Below are 14,148 nucleotides of genomic sequence, written 5' to 3'. Positions count from 1 at the left end.
TTTCATCTCCTCTTACAGACTGTAAGCTCCTTAAAAAGATCTTATTTCATTCACTTTTGAAGCCTCCACGTCAGACTGCGAGGCCTCACACACAAATTTGAAGAAAAATGTTAAATATCGCCCTAAGCCACAAGGGGGCATGGTTGAGCTACTCTAATAGTGGACTCATCCTACAGTCAGTAATAAGGCCTTTAGAATTGAAAGGCTTTTCTCCCTTGAAAGCATATTTGTAAATCTGTTTAAAGTAAATATATACACATCATGTGTGATTACAACTCTACTCATGTTAACATGGAAAGATAGCCGCAATATAGTGAATTTTAAAAAGGAATAAGCAAAATAGAATTTATATGGTCCAATTTTTATAAATATCTATTCTTAAACATACACAGGAAAAATCAAAGTCTGGAAGAATATCCACCAAAATGTTAGCAGCTGTTATCTCTAGTGGGGGAGAGGGAAAAAGAGGGTGGTAACATGGAGGTTTTTATTTTCTATTTTGTATCTTTCTGGATTTTTTAAATAATCAATACATAATAATTTTATAATAGAAAAATAAAGCTACTTAATTCAGAAAAATCTCAAAGCAGAATGTTTATTTCTCTTGTCATCTCATCTCCAGTCCCATATTTCATGTATTTAAAAGTAAATACACAACTTTGAGAATTTTCTGATAGACTGAAGCAAAGATTTTCAAAATCTCTTGGTACACTGTGCCGGTGGTGTCTCAGCAATTTTTTATGGCACCCCTGGGATGAAAGAAATACCTACCAGTTCCACTTGTTAAGTAGTTAAGTCCAAACAACTTACTATTTATGTCCTAGTAATTTAGTAGCCATTTAAAAGAATAATACAGATAAACTGGAAAAAAATTTTAATTTCATTCTTAAATGATCACAGTTACTTATTCATGTACTGTGTACACCTATGGGGCACTGTACAACTTCTTGAACTTTGGAATCAGATGGGACGCTGCTCCCCTCATTTCCTACTCCACACTGATTCCATCCCCATACTCGATTTTATCACAGCAGCCACCAAAAACCCAACTCCGCAAAGATGTGACATCATTAAAGGAATGTAGCATGATTTAATGGTGAAACTACGAACACTTCGAGCTAGTGGTTCTTGAGCATCCCACAGATGTTGAGTATAGCTCTGTTTTCCTTAAAAATTTAAACTATCTCACAGCACCCTGTGAGTTTACTGCAGCACCTCCAGGCACCGCAGGGCACAATTTGGGAATCGGTAGATTCACATGATAAAGCTGGTTGTTCTCTGTGAGGCTGGCAAAGGGGGAAGAAACCTCATTAAATTTCCTTGAAATTATTCCAACCTAATAGCTCAGTCAAAATTATTTTGTTTTCTCCGAACAAAAGCCTTCTGGGAAGGAGAAAAGGCTGGTGTGGGAAGCTGAGCTGACCGCTGGACTCATAGCTTCCACGTCCCCCCATTCCACCAAAGTCCTCTTCTAATCCGTTCTCTCCAACTCAAAACTAAGTACCAACAGCAGCCTCCAAAGCAGCATGTCCCCGGGAAGCTCCCAAATTCTTCTCCATGGTGTCTGAGCCTGGATCGCCAAACATCCTACTGACTTTTCCACCTTTCTACCCAACTGCTTTGAGGCCATGCAAAGAGGTAGGAAAGCACAGCAGGCCCTACCACTGAACTGCTACCAGTGAGCTAGCCCTGGTCCCTTCCCAAATCAAGAGGGATTTTCTCCTGCCAGGAATCACGAGTTAGCTCCTGGGACCAAGCCCTCCAATCAAGTCCAGAACTGCTATCCAAATCCACTTGAAATAGGGATTAAGAAGCATTTTTTTTCCTCTAAAGTTTAATGAATCCAATTTCACATCTTGATTTAATGAGATGATTTGTGATTTTCTATTATCAACTCAAATATAATTAAAACAAACCCCAAAGTCATCACCAACTTGTGCGGAAGGAAGCTCCATGCAGGGACCACTTAAAAAACTTAATCAAGATCACAGGTAGGTGGAAACAACCCAAATGTCCACAGATATCAACAAATGTGGCATATACATACGATGGAGTACTATTCAGTCTAAAAAGGGAGGAAATTCTGACTCATGCTACAACATGGATTGCTAAGTGAAATAAGCTAAACACAAAAGGACAAATACTGTATGATTCCACTTATATGATGTCCCTTGAAAATAGAATATAGAATGGTGGTTGCCAGGGGCTGGAGGTTGGGAATGGGAAATGAGTGGGTATGGAGTTTCACTTGGGAAGATGAAAAAGTTCTGGAGATGTATAATGGTGATGGTTTGTACAACAATGTGAATGTACTTAATGCCACTGAATTATACATTTTAAAATAGTTAAATTTGTGTTTAAAGTCGTTTTTTAAAAATCATGGAGATGACTTTGTGGTAAGGGGAGCCTTTGATTTAACTGGAATCATGTCCCTAAATGTCACTTGGAGAGCTTGCAGCAAACCTAGAGATGAGTCCATTTGGCTGATTTCGTGTTAAATACATACATGAGGTTTCAAAACCCAAGGACCCTGTTCTAAAGGAAATGATGTCTAAACAAGAACGGTAGCAGCACACCAATAATAGAAACAGGGCTTCCATGTCTTCTAGCCCCTCAGAAGGAAGAGTAAAGTATTCCTAAGAAAATTCAAAATCTCCCCCGAATTTCCCAACCCTTCAGGAAAGAGTGTGAAATTCTCACTCATCTTCCACTCAAAGTTGATACTGCACTTTCCCTTTGCTATAAATCCAAGACATGATGAAGTGGTACCTAGAACAGCAGCCTGAAGAGAGGGGCAAATACTACCTGACCTGGGTCCCAGAACCCAGCGTCCTGGGTGTGAGGTGTCCTATGAGGTGTGTCCTGGCTGTACTGTGGTACTGATGTTGTTAAAGGTCCAAAGTACTCGGCTTGCTCTTTCCTCGCAGGCCTGGTCTGCTGATACATTTCCAAACAGCGTTCTGAAAATGTCTGGGGAGGAGGAAAGGGGCTTTCTGTGGTCAGCTGGGGAAATGGTGTATGACGCTTTCTCCAAAGGCTCAGAGAAGTCCTGCAGAATAGAGATTTCAACTCCAGCTTTCTCACATCCTCATGCACTAATTATTTTAAAATATCCCTAGCTCCTCCTCTTGACTTCTCTGTTTTGTCAATGGCATCCATCTCAAATCTTTAGAGTCTTTTTTTAATTTCTCCTTTTGTCAACACATTCCATCAGTCATCAAACTATAAATTCAGCTCCAGCCATACCTCTTCTGTCAAAACTTTTTTCTTCTATGTCCCCTGCCATCATGCTAGTTGAAGTCCTTATGATTGTCCCTCTTGACTATCCCTTAAACCTCCTCACTGGTCTCCACATCTTGTTTTCTTCCCTCTTAACAACCACCATCAGAAGAATGTTTCTAGGCTGAAGTGCTGAGCATGTCACAACTACGCTTAGGAACCTTCAGTGGCTCCCCACTGCCAACTGGATAAGGAAAGGCAGACCCCTCAGTCTGGCAAGTGAGGTTCTTCGTGGTTCTCACTCCAACCTGCCCTCCTGGCCTCATCTCCCACCTAAAGTTCTAGTCAACTGAACTATTTACAGGTCTCAAGATTTCCTAACCCCACACCCCACACCCCGCATTTGCTCTCCTCAATGCACCTTCTCATTTTCCCCTTGTCTTTATCCAACTTTGAAGTCCAGCTCAAATACTGGAATTGCTGTGAAATCATTGATCTTTTCTTTGCGTTCTCCCAAACACTTCAATTGTTGGAATCTCAAAATTCATAATACAATCAGTTTTGATTAGCATCATGTCTCAAAACAATCCATAGTATATTAACATGTTACACATTGAAGGACTACAAACAACTTTGAATATCAAACTATCCTATTCATCTCTGTATTCTCCTTAAGTGCCCAACACGATGCTTTATACAAAAAAACATTTAATAAATGTCTGTTGAATGACATTTAGCTGTTTCATACTATCAAATTTTTAAACCTCAATTACATTTTTTTTTAAGATTTTTTTGATGTGGACCATTTTTAAAGTCTTTATTGAATTTGTTACAATATTGCCTCTGTTTTATGTTTTGGTTTTTTGGCTGCGAGGCATGGGGGATCTTAGCTCCATGACCAGGGATCGAACCCACACCCCCTGCATTGGAAGGCCAAATCTTAACCACTGGACCACCAGGGAAGTCCCCTCAATTATATTCTTAAACCAGCAATAGTCAATTTTCTTTTTCTTGCATCCTGGACCTTTCTTCTGTTGAAACCTTAGATGGAATCCCAATACATATTTTATAGAGAGATTTCATATGTGTTTTAGATAAAAAGTAAATAAAACACATATAAGTGGCATCCATTTTATATGCATTTATTTTAAATTAAAATATATAGCATTTTAGCATTTCTCATTATTAAGTGAACTACTGAGAATAGTAGGCAGTTTTGATGAATATAAAATTTCAAGTAGAGGGTTAGAAGTGGCAATTTGCAATCAGCCATTTCTGGATCAAGTTTATTTCTATATTTTGTCTTGGTTTCACAGAGTTGAGAATATACTGATTCACACAGATAAGCCATAATGTGCAATTTTATGTCAGTGGACCATTGGTAGGGTAATGAATTTCATTATTTCTAAAGCGTAGATACAACCTGCTATCTCAGCAACACATAAGAAAGCCATACAGAATTTCGTTATTTCTAAAGCATAGATACAACCTGCTATATCAGCAACACATAAGAAAGCCATACAGAACAGTCAAGAACACAGACTGATTTAAATCCGGGATCTCTTATTTACCTGTGCATAACTTAAGCAAGTTATTTAGCCTAAGTTCCCACATCTGTAAACTGGAAATAATAATAATTCCTCCCTCATAAGCTTGTGCAAGAAGAAGACAGGTCACATAAATAGGAGACATCAGAGTGTGCAGTCTTAATGTTTTATCATATATGGAGCAGTTACTAAAACATTTATAAGATGTAAAGTATAAAGAATAGCAATATCACAAAACCCACCCAGTTTAAGAAAGAGAAAATGACGGTTACTTTTGAAATCCCCAGCGTGCCCCTTTCTGACTCCATTCCCGTTTCTCCCCCATGAGGTAACTGCTACCTTTCCCATATTGTATTTTTTAAAAATGTGTTAGCACCTACTCTATTAGTATGTGTCAGGCTCTGAGTATACTACTTTCTAGTATTTACTCCATCTAACCCTCATAAGCACCCCATGAAGTGGATAACATTCTTCGCATCTTACAGTGAGGGGTGTGGGCCATGGGGATGCTGAGGGACAGTTTGCTGGCGGAGCCACCAGAATCTGAACCCAGGCAGTGGACCTCGAGAGTCCCTGTCCACCGACACAGCCAGGCCTGAAACACAGTTCGATACTTGAATGAACATTTATTAAACACACACCATGTGCCAAACACCATGCTGGGCACTGCAGAGCTTAAGGAAAAGCTTCTTCCTTGCTGGCAACTGTCAATTTCCAGAACCTCGGGGTTCCTCCCCCTGCTGCGGTCTCTAACTCCGCCCCCAGGACGTGCAGGGCAGACTGTAAGGCCCCGGGAGCCCAGAGTGGCCTTGAGGAAAGGCAAGCGGACCCAGACACTCTACCTCGGTGTTGCCCAGGGTGGTTCTCAACCACAGTCAATCCCCGAGGAACCACGGGAAATTCCAAACTTTTCTGCCCCCACTCCCAGCATCTTCGTCATCCAGGCTTCCTCCGAGAAGTGAACCACGTAGGAATCCAGAGCCTTTGCCAGCAAGAGGCCAGTCGCGGCTCCGTGAATGACCCAGCCCACAAGGAAAGACCTCGACTTTAGTGCATGTCACTCCCCTAATTATTCCCTGTGCTGGGAGTCCAACAATAACAGCGCATCTTTCATAAGAAGCTCCCACCATGAACTTTGGAACCTTATGCATGCAGCCAAGCACTAGGAAGTGCTAAAGGGTCAGGGGGTTTGTGTGGCCAGCAGTCCCAGCCTCTGGGGGAGAATCCCACTCGCTCTCTAGTCCAAGATCTGGACCCAAAAAAACTGCCTGAGCTGCCTCCAGGGCCTATTTCCTGGGGTTGGTGGGTCACCATGCGTGGGTCCTTAGAAGGGCCAGTGGGTCACACAGCAGCTGCGCCCAAGCTACCCAGGGGGAAAAGGGGGGGTGGGGGTGGGGCAGGAGACGTTTCCTTGAGGGTCACAATCACTTAGCAAATGATCCCAAGGCTACACTCTAAACTGCAAACTTTTTTTTTTTTTTTTTAATATTTACTAAATACGAGTCCTGGTAGACCCCGGGAGTTGGCCAGTGTATGGTTCTAGGACATTAACAGCAAATAAAACAGCCAGGTCCCTAAATGACTGCAGTGGAGCTAGGCAATAATCAAATTAATAATTTCAGATCATGGTAAGTGCCTTGAAGAAATAAAATATCTTTGGTGCATGACGGTGGGCAGGGAAATGGATATTGGAGCAGAGATCTGAGTAAGGCCGAGCAAGCGAAGCAGAGACAGGAGATAATCATTCCAAGCAGAGGGGACATCAGTACAACCATGAGTTCTCTGGTTTAACGCTGATTAGGGGTTTAAGAAATGTTTGCTGAAAAATTAATATTCTCAAAATTCTAGTACAAGGTAGAGTTGAGTTCTTAAGAGTGCAAAGATCAAAGTGCTATATTGGAAAATTTGTTCTTGGCTTTAACTGAAGAGCAAAGAAAATGTGTGTGAATATATATGTCTCACAAGGGTCTTTTTAAAAAGCCTTTCATGTCCTTTATCCTTTAAACTTTTATAACATAGGTTGAAAGCATGATACAATCTGTAACTTCCAGCTCACGTACTGAGAGATCTTTTGCTCAGAACTAAAGAAGACTTCCGTTCTATTAGGAGGTAATTCACCTCCCTTGTTCCAGAATTTGAAATAAGAATACCGTGTACCTCTAAATGCAACTATGTAAACATCTGTGTGCACATGGACTAGGCGGTGGGGAATATGGGACAGGGGCAAGGTTGTTTTCAATATTCCTTGTTTGTTACCAAAACTGGGTAGAAAAGAATACATTGTGCACAACTGTGCAAGCTCCTTGTCCTCTGATGTTAATAGATGTGTTTTTAACTGCTGTTTATATCCCATTTCTAACATCACTACCATCCACATCCTCTCCAAGCCAAAGAAAGTTGAAAAGTGCACGAGGCCTTTACAGCCTTGTACAGTGAGTGCGCCTGCTCAAGTACAATCCGTGTGCGCCCTTCTTTCTCTCTCTAGACAGAATTTCTTGGGGATTCTTCAGGTCCCCGGCCGTATTTCTCCCTAGGCTCTTATTAAAACCAGGTGCGCGGGAGGCTGGCCTTTTTGGACAGAAAAGCCTTCTCTAGGCCCAAAGCTCCCCCTTCCGGTCTGTTTCCTAGAGGGGATTCATGAGTTGAGCAAAGAGAAAGCAGGCAGCTGGTCCTGGCTGGCAAGCGGGGGTGAACTTGTCGAGACGGGCACGCGGCCTGGCTGGGCAAGGGCATTGTGTACAAGGGCAGAAAGTGAGGTTGGGCTGGGGGTAAACAGCCGGTGCCCAGGGACATTTCCGCCCAGTCCCACGCAGGAGCGTTGTCCGCGCGCAATGAAAGGCCTCCAGGTCCACCGCGCTCTGTAGGGCGGGGAGGAGCGGAGGGAAGGTGCACAGCCGCCGCGTATCTGAATTTGAAACCCGGGCGGGCTCGGGTCAGACGGCGGCCTGTGCCCGCGGCGCGCGGAGGAGCCGCCGGAGACCCCGACTCCCTCCCGGGGCTCGCCCGCGGCCCCGCGCCGGCTTCCAGAACGTCCACGGGATTCGCAGTGCTTACCCTCGGTGTTTTCCAGGGACCGGGGCGGCCCGGCGGGGACCGGTCGTGAGTGATGCGGTGGCCCGGGCCGCGGAGCGCTCAGACCGACCTCCCAGAACGCCGCAGCCCGGCGCCCGAGAGCCTGAGCTTCCGGGGACGCGGGGCTGCCCGACGCGAGGTCCCCGTGGGCTTCTCTGCCCGCGACCGTTGACCCGAGAGCCTAGGAGCCGAGCAAGGCTTCAGCCGGTGGCCGGAAGGGGCAACAGTTGGGGATGGGGAAGACAGTTGGGCCGCAAAGGCGGCGCCCCCTTTTCGAGCTCGCAGTAAAATTCGTGCGAGCGCTTGAGAGCCTCACCCCGCAGCCTGAACGCCAAATCCGGCCCAGCGTCTGTGAGGGCGTTGGCTACTTATTAGGGTCAAAGATTGGAGTGCTGGCGCTTTGATCACACTCTAGAGTAGGAGACAGTCCTCAGATGAAAGAGGAGCATGTTAGGGCATAAAAAGTTAAGGTGCAGAGAGGAACAAAAAGACCCCCAAAAATGTGCTTCCGAATTTTGAGTAGCCATTTCCTATTCCTTGGACCAAACATCAAGCCGACCTGTTTTCTCATTTTCTCTAATTGCTATTTAAAATTTTGAAGTCCTTTGCCAGGGTCTGTATAGCCTTTCAGCCTGACAGCCTTGTTTTCTGAGGGGGTTGTATGAATTTTAAGTGAGCCCAGGAAAGAGACAGCCAGCCAGACAAGAAGGTTAGAAAGCCCTTCCATCGCAAACGTTTGCCTCACACAACCGGGCTCCGTAAAAACCACACCAAAGTGGGTCACTCCAGCACATCTTCTGGGCTTGGAGCCCTGTTTGATGGGAAAAAGTGTTCTCAGCCTTAACCCCAAGATCCTGTAACAACTAACAAGGAAACTCCAGAGAAGTTTCCAGATTCAAGCAACCCTAGTGATTTCTGGCAAAATACTGCTGATGCCAGTTTCTCAAATTTTGGTCCACGAACCACCTACAGCAGATTACTGGGGGAATCCTTGTTGTAGGTTCAGGATTTAGGGCCTACACTATAGATGACGAGTTAGATTACCTGCGATGAGCACAGAAATCTGCATTTTTAACAAGCTTGCCTTGTGAAATGTCTGCTTACTATAATTTGAGAATTACTAGACTTGGCCCTTTGTTTGACATTGCTGAAATGGTGCTTGTTTTTTTATCTGGAGCCCTCTCTCAAAATTCTTAACAGTATTAAACATTCTTTTTTTCTGTTTTTTTTTCCAAGTGTAGACTATGAAGTTTGACTTCCAAACAAACTGTGCCTTATTTCATGAACTTTTTTAAACGCAGTTATGCCAAAAGCATTACTTCCCACTGTATAGAGCTCTGAGCACATCCTGAGGATAAGTAGGTGGGCTATACTTTGTGCCGTCTGCTAAGGCACAGAGGGCTGTTTGGGCTGTTTGTCTTTTTTTTTTTTAATTTATTTTTAGCTGCGTTGGGTCCTCGTTGTTGCACACTGTCTTTGTTTTAGTTGCGGCGAGTGGGGGCTACTCATCGTTGCGGTGCGCAGGCTTCTCATTGCAGTGGCTTCTCTTGTTGTGGAGCATGGGCTCTAGGCACGCAGGCTTCAGTAGTTGTGGCTCATGGGCTCAGTAGTTGTGGCTCGTGGGCTCAGTAGTTGTGGCACTTGGGCTCAGTAGTTATGGCTCGCGGGCTCTAGAGCACAGGCTCAGTAGCTGTGGCGCACGGGCTTAGTTGCTCCACGGCATGTGGGATCTTCCTGGACCAGGGCTTGAACCCGTGTCCCCTGCACTGGCAGGCAGATTCTTAACCACTGTGCCACCAGGGAAGCCCCTGTTTGTCATTCTGAGCCACACATATTCCTGCCATGCTACAGGAGGCTGAATGTTTTATGCCCCCTACCCACTCCCCCCGCACTGCTTACCAGATTCATTTGTTGAGACCTAATCCCCAGTGTGGTGGTATTTGGAGGTAGGACCTTTGGGAGATGATAGGTCATGAAAACAGAGGCCAGTGGGATTGGTGTCTTTGTAAAAGAGGCCCCAGAAAGCTTCTGCACCCATCCCACTATGTGAGGACGCAGCTAGTAGATGGTGCCTATGAGCCAGGAAGTGGGCTCTCACAAGACACCGAATCTGCCTGTGCCTTAATCTTGGACTTCCCAGCCCCCAGAACTGTGAGAAATAAATGTCTGTTGTTTATAAGCCACCCAGTCTATGGAGTTCTATTATAGCAGCCCAAAGGGACTAAGACACCTGCCAGTTTTTCTTCTACTGCTTCACTCAGGCCTCAAACTGCACAGCTTTTCTTGGGTAAAATAGAAGCAGAGTCTATGATCAAGATGGTTTCCAAACTGAACTGCACAACAAAAGCATCTATGGAGCTTTTTAAACTACTGACCCACACAGAATCTCAGCAGTCCCAAACATATTTGTTTGCAGAACCTATTTCACAAAGCATCTCATGGGACTAATGAGCTGTCAAAAGTATTGACAGTGCTGACAGAAGTAGCACTGCATTGAATTTGAGGAATTAATTAAAGGCATAAACAGAATATTTGCAACAAAAGTGTTCAACACACAGTTGCTTATAGTATAAAGAATTTGGAAATAACCCAAATTTATCCAGCAGTAGAAAGTGGGTTAAATAAATGATGGTACATTTATATGAAGGAATACAAGGCAACTATTAACATAGTTTACAGAATATTTATCGACTTGGAAAGATGTTCTTGATGAGTAAAGTGAAAAGTGCAACATGAACAATTGCTCTCTTCTTGTTTAAAAAAAAAAAAAAAAGTCTAGTGGTAACTGACAGAAGACCCAAGAAAGCAGACTCCTAAGCTGATGATAATAAGCACTGAAAAGAATCCTAATTTGCACTGCAGAACTGGAAAACCGCAGAACACAGAGCTGTAGTTGGAAGGCTACTGAAGAAGCAATTCAATGTCCTCTCCAAGTCATTACAACTGGGTGACTGTCCTCCACCCCAGCAAAACACTGGAGGCTTATTTCCCGGAGAGGCTACGTGCATTAAAAACAAGGGGATTAAATGAAAATTTAAATACTGCCCAAGCCCTCTTCTCCAGCAGGCTGGAAGCCTGACATATGTCTTCCAGAGAGGAGATTGCAGAATTCTTCTCTGGTGAATCTGGCCTGCCAAAGAGAAAAGAGAAAAGATACTGACATGACAGGCTCTTGATCAGATCCAAGCCCATAGCTGACAAACCCCATCCACACACGCACAACTTCCAATTCGCCTTTTTTTTTTTTTTTTGCCCCACTTGGCAGATACCAAGAATTACTTGTTGTTAGAAGAAAGATTCTAATGTTAAAGAGATGGTAAGAGCAGACAGTAAAAACCAAGGCTATTAATGGAAAAGAAAACCCGTTTTTTTTGTTCATGAAAATTCTCAGAGAGATAAAAGAGTATATATGCACCCATGAAACAAGAACAAGCTGTTTAAAAAAAAAAAAAAGGAAATGAGAACAAGGCAGAGCTCTTGGACATTAACTATATGGAAAAAAATGACTAGGGATAAACGATATAGGTGAAAATAAAGGACAGGCCAGATCAACTAAATGATAGGAGTTCCAGAAAGAGAGGACAGAAAAAAATAGAGGGGAGGCTGTCATTAAATAAATAAGTTAATTAATCAATAGGATTTCCCCAAATTGAAGGACAGGAGTCTCCTGATTGAAAGGACCTCTTGAGTGTCCAGAATGGGTGAAAATAAACCTACATGAAGGAACATCCTTATAAAATTTCAGAATATTTGTACAAATAGATTTTAGCCACTTCTAAAGATAAAGAAATGAGTGACCTAGAAAGCATCAAGAATCAAAACAGCTTCAGACTTCTCAACAGCAGCACTAGAAGTTGCAAGGCAATAGTAGCTAATAGTTCAGGTAGAATCTGGCTATATTATACTGTATTAAGTGCTTTACACTTCATCCTCACAACAACCCTATGAAATAGGTGCTATTATTACCTTCATTTTACAGGTGAGAAATCTGAGGTACAAAGGAGCTGGCAAACTTGCCCAAATGACAGAGGTAATAAATGCCAGGATTTGAATCAGGCAGACTGGCTCCAGAGCCCATGATCCTAACTGGTATATCATACTGAAGCAGCGCCTTCAAAATTAAAAGGGAAAAGTTTATGCAACTCAGAATTATATATCTGGCCAAGTTATCATTAAGTGATAAAGTAGATAACTTTTGGATATGCATATTCTCAAAAATTATACCTCTCATAACTCTTAAGGACAATTATTGTACAATTTCACTTATATAAGGTGCCTAGAATAGTCTAATACATAGAAACAAAAAGTAGAACATTGGTTACCAGGGGCTGTGGGGAGGTAGGAATGAGGAGTTGTTGTTTAATGTGTACAGAGTTTCAGTCTGGGATGATGACGTGGAGATGGATAGTGGTATGGTTGCACAATAATGTAAGTATAGTTAATGCCACTTAAAAATGGTTGAAATGGTAAATTTTATGTTATGTTTACCAAAAGGAGGAAAAAGCTCCTATAGGAAAAAGTACGCCACCCAAATGAGGGAGTGAAGCAAGAAAGAGGAAAGTTAGGATTCAGGAAGCAAGAAATCCGACTCAAGAGTAAGGCAAAAGGAATCCCCCGGATAATGAAGAAGGGAGATCCTGGGATAGCGGCTGTGCATTAGGCTCAGAAAACAACCACTTCAGAAGGTGCAGGGAGTGAAGTTTCCAAAAAGATGAAATTGATAGAAGACATGATATTTTTCTGAACTTACTGAGAAGATATACAGCTAACTGGGAGAGAATTTGAAGCTAAATTAATAATTACATAAAAACTTAAGCAGGGACTTCCCTGGAGGCACAGTGGTTAAGAATCCACCTGCCAATATAGGGGACACGGGTTTGAGCCCCGGTCCGGGAAGATCCCACATGCCGCGGAGCAACTAAGCCTGTGCACCACAACTGCTGAGCCAGTGCACCACAACTACTGAAGCCCGTGAGCCTAGAGCCTGTGCTCCACAACAAAAGAAGCCACTGAAATGAGAAGCCCGCTCACCACAACGAGGAATAGCCCCCCTTGTCACAACGAGAGAAAGCTCGCACACAGCAACGAAGACCCAACGCAGCCAAAAAAAAAAAAATGAATTAATTAATTTTTTTTAATTTTAAACTTTTTTTAATTAAAAATGTTAAAAAAAAAGGGGGGGGCTTCCCTGGTGGCGCAGTGGTTGGGAGTCCGCCTGCCGATACAGGGCACACGGGTTCGTGCCCCGGTCCGGGAAGATCCCATGTGCCGCGGAGCGGCTGGGCCCGTGAGCCATGGCCGCTGAGCCTGCGCGTCCGGAGCCTGCGTGTCCAGAGACTGTGCTCCACGACAGGAGAGGCCACAACAGTGAGAGGCCCGCATACCAAAAAAAAAAAAAAAAAGTTAAAAAAATGTTTTAATTAAAAAAATTTTTTTAATCTTTAATTAAAAATTTTTTAATTTAAAAAAATTTTTTAATTTTAAAACAACTTAAGCAAACAAACAAAAAATAAGATAATTATTAATCCCAGGAAAACTTAGTGTTGTGATACAAAGGAAAAGTAATCTTCATACTTTTTGGTACTACATGACTCAGTAGTGAATTGCATGTTATCTAGTCGTGATAATGTGAACACTAAATATCTATCTAACCAAAGGTTTATGCTAGATCTGCATCAAGAAGATGAGGGTGTGAGTGTTGCGTACCAGGGTGGGCAGGTGAGGATGGAAACTGAATTCTTATATGCCTTAATGGAAATCAACAGATAATGCCTAAAAAAGAAAACTCAAGAAGTGACTTAGATATATGTGTTAAATACCATAATAAACAGCCATAAGATTTAAAAGCAGTTGCCTCCAAAATAAAGCAGAAAATTGAGGAGATGGAGTGGTTTGGAAACTGCTGTTTTTTTGTGGTAAATCTTGGAGAACTGTTTGACTCTTTAAACCATGTGAATATATAAGTTTGGTAAAAATCGAAACTAATTTTCAAAAAAGAAGAAAAACACAACTCTAAATCTTCTCCAGAAAGTCCAGAAAAGCCTGTTTCTACCTCTTTGTTTTCTCAAATCAAACTTACTTTTTTCCAAGCAGTAGTTTTCTGCACAATTCTTCTGTGATTTTCTGCCATTGTACACACGTTTTCATAAAATAGGCTTTTGTGAGCTAGCCTGGGAATTTAACCATTGCTTATATTACTTCTCTGGAGACATGTATTTCAAGTTCTAACCAAACAACTTCCAAAAATCCTTTCAGAACTTCTCCTGTTTATTAATTGGGGACTGTATTATCCATTCCCATAAGACTTTAC

General features: G+C 42.8%; 1 long non-coding RNA gene across 3 annotated transcripts in view; it reads right to left on the bottom strand.

Moving 5' to 3' along the window:
• The window catches only part of LOC309807206, a 197,026-nt gene extending 188,874 nt beyond the window's left edge, over positions 1–8,152 (bottom strand). For all 3 annotated transcript variants that reach the window (XR_014294525.1, XR_014294526.1, XR_014294527.1), the window contains exon 1: positions 7,821–8,152. This is a non-coding gene — a long non-coding RNA (uncharacterized lncRNA). The remainder of the gene's footprint in view (positions 1–7,820) is intronic.
• Between the last annotated feature and the right edge of the window lie 5,996 nt (positions 8,153–14,148).

The sequence above is a fragment of the Mesoplodon mirus genome, assembly GCF_964341445.2.
Source record: "Mesoplodon mirus genome assembly, chromosome: 7".
In the NCBI taxonomy this organism is placed as follows: domain Eukaryota; kingdom Metazoa; phylum Chordata; class Mammalia; order Artiodactyla; family Ziphiidae; genus Mesoplodon; species Mesoplodon mirus.
Note: the sequence above shows the minus strand (reverse complement) of the source record. Positions and strands in the feature narration are given on the sequence as shown.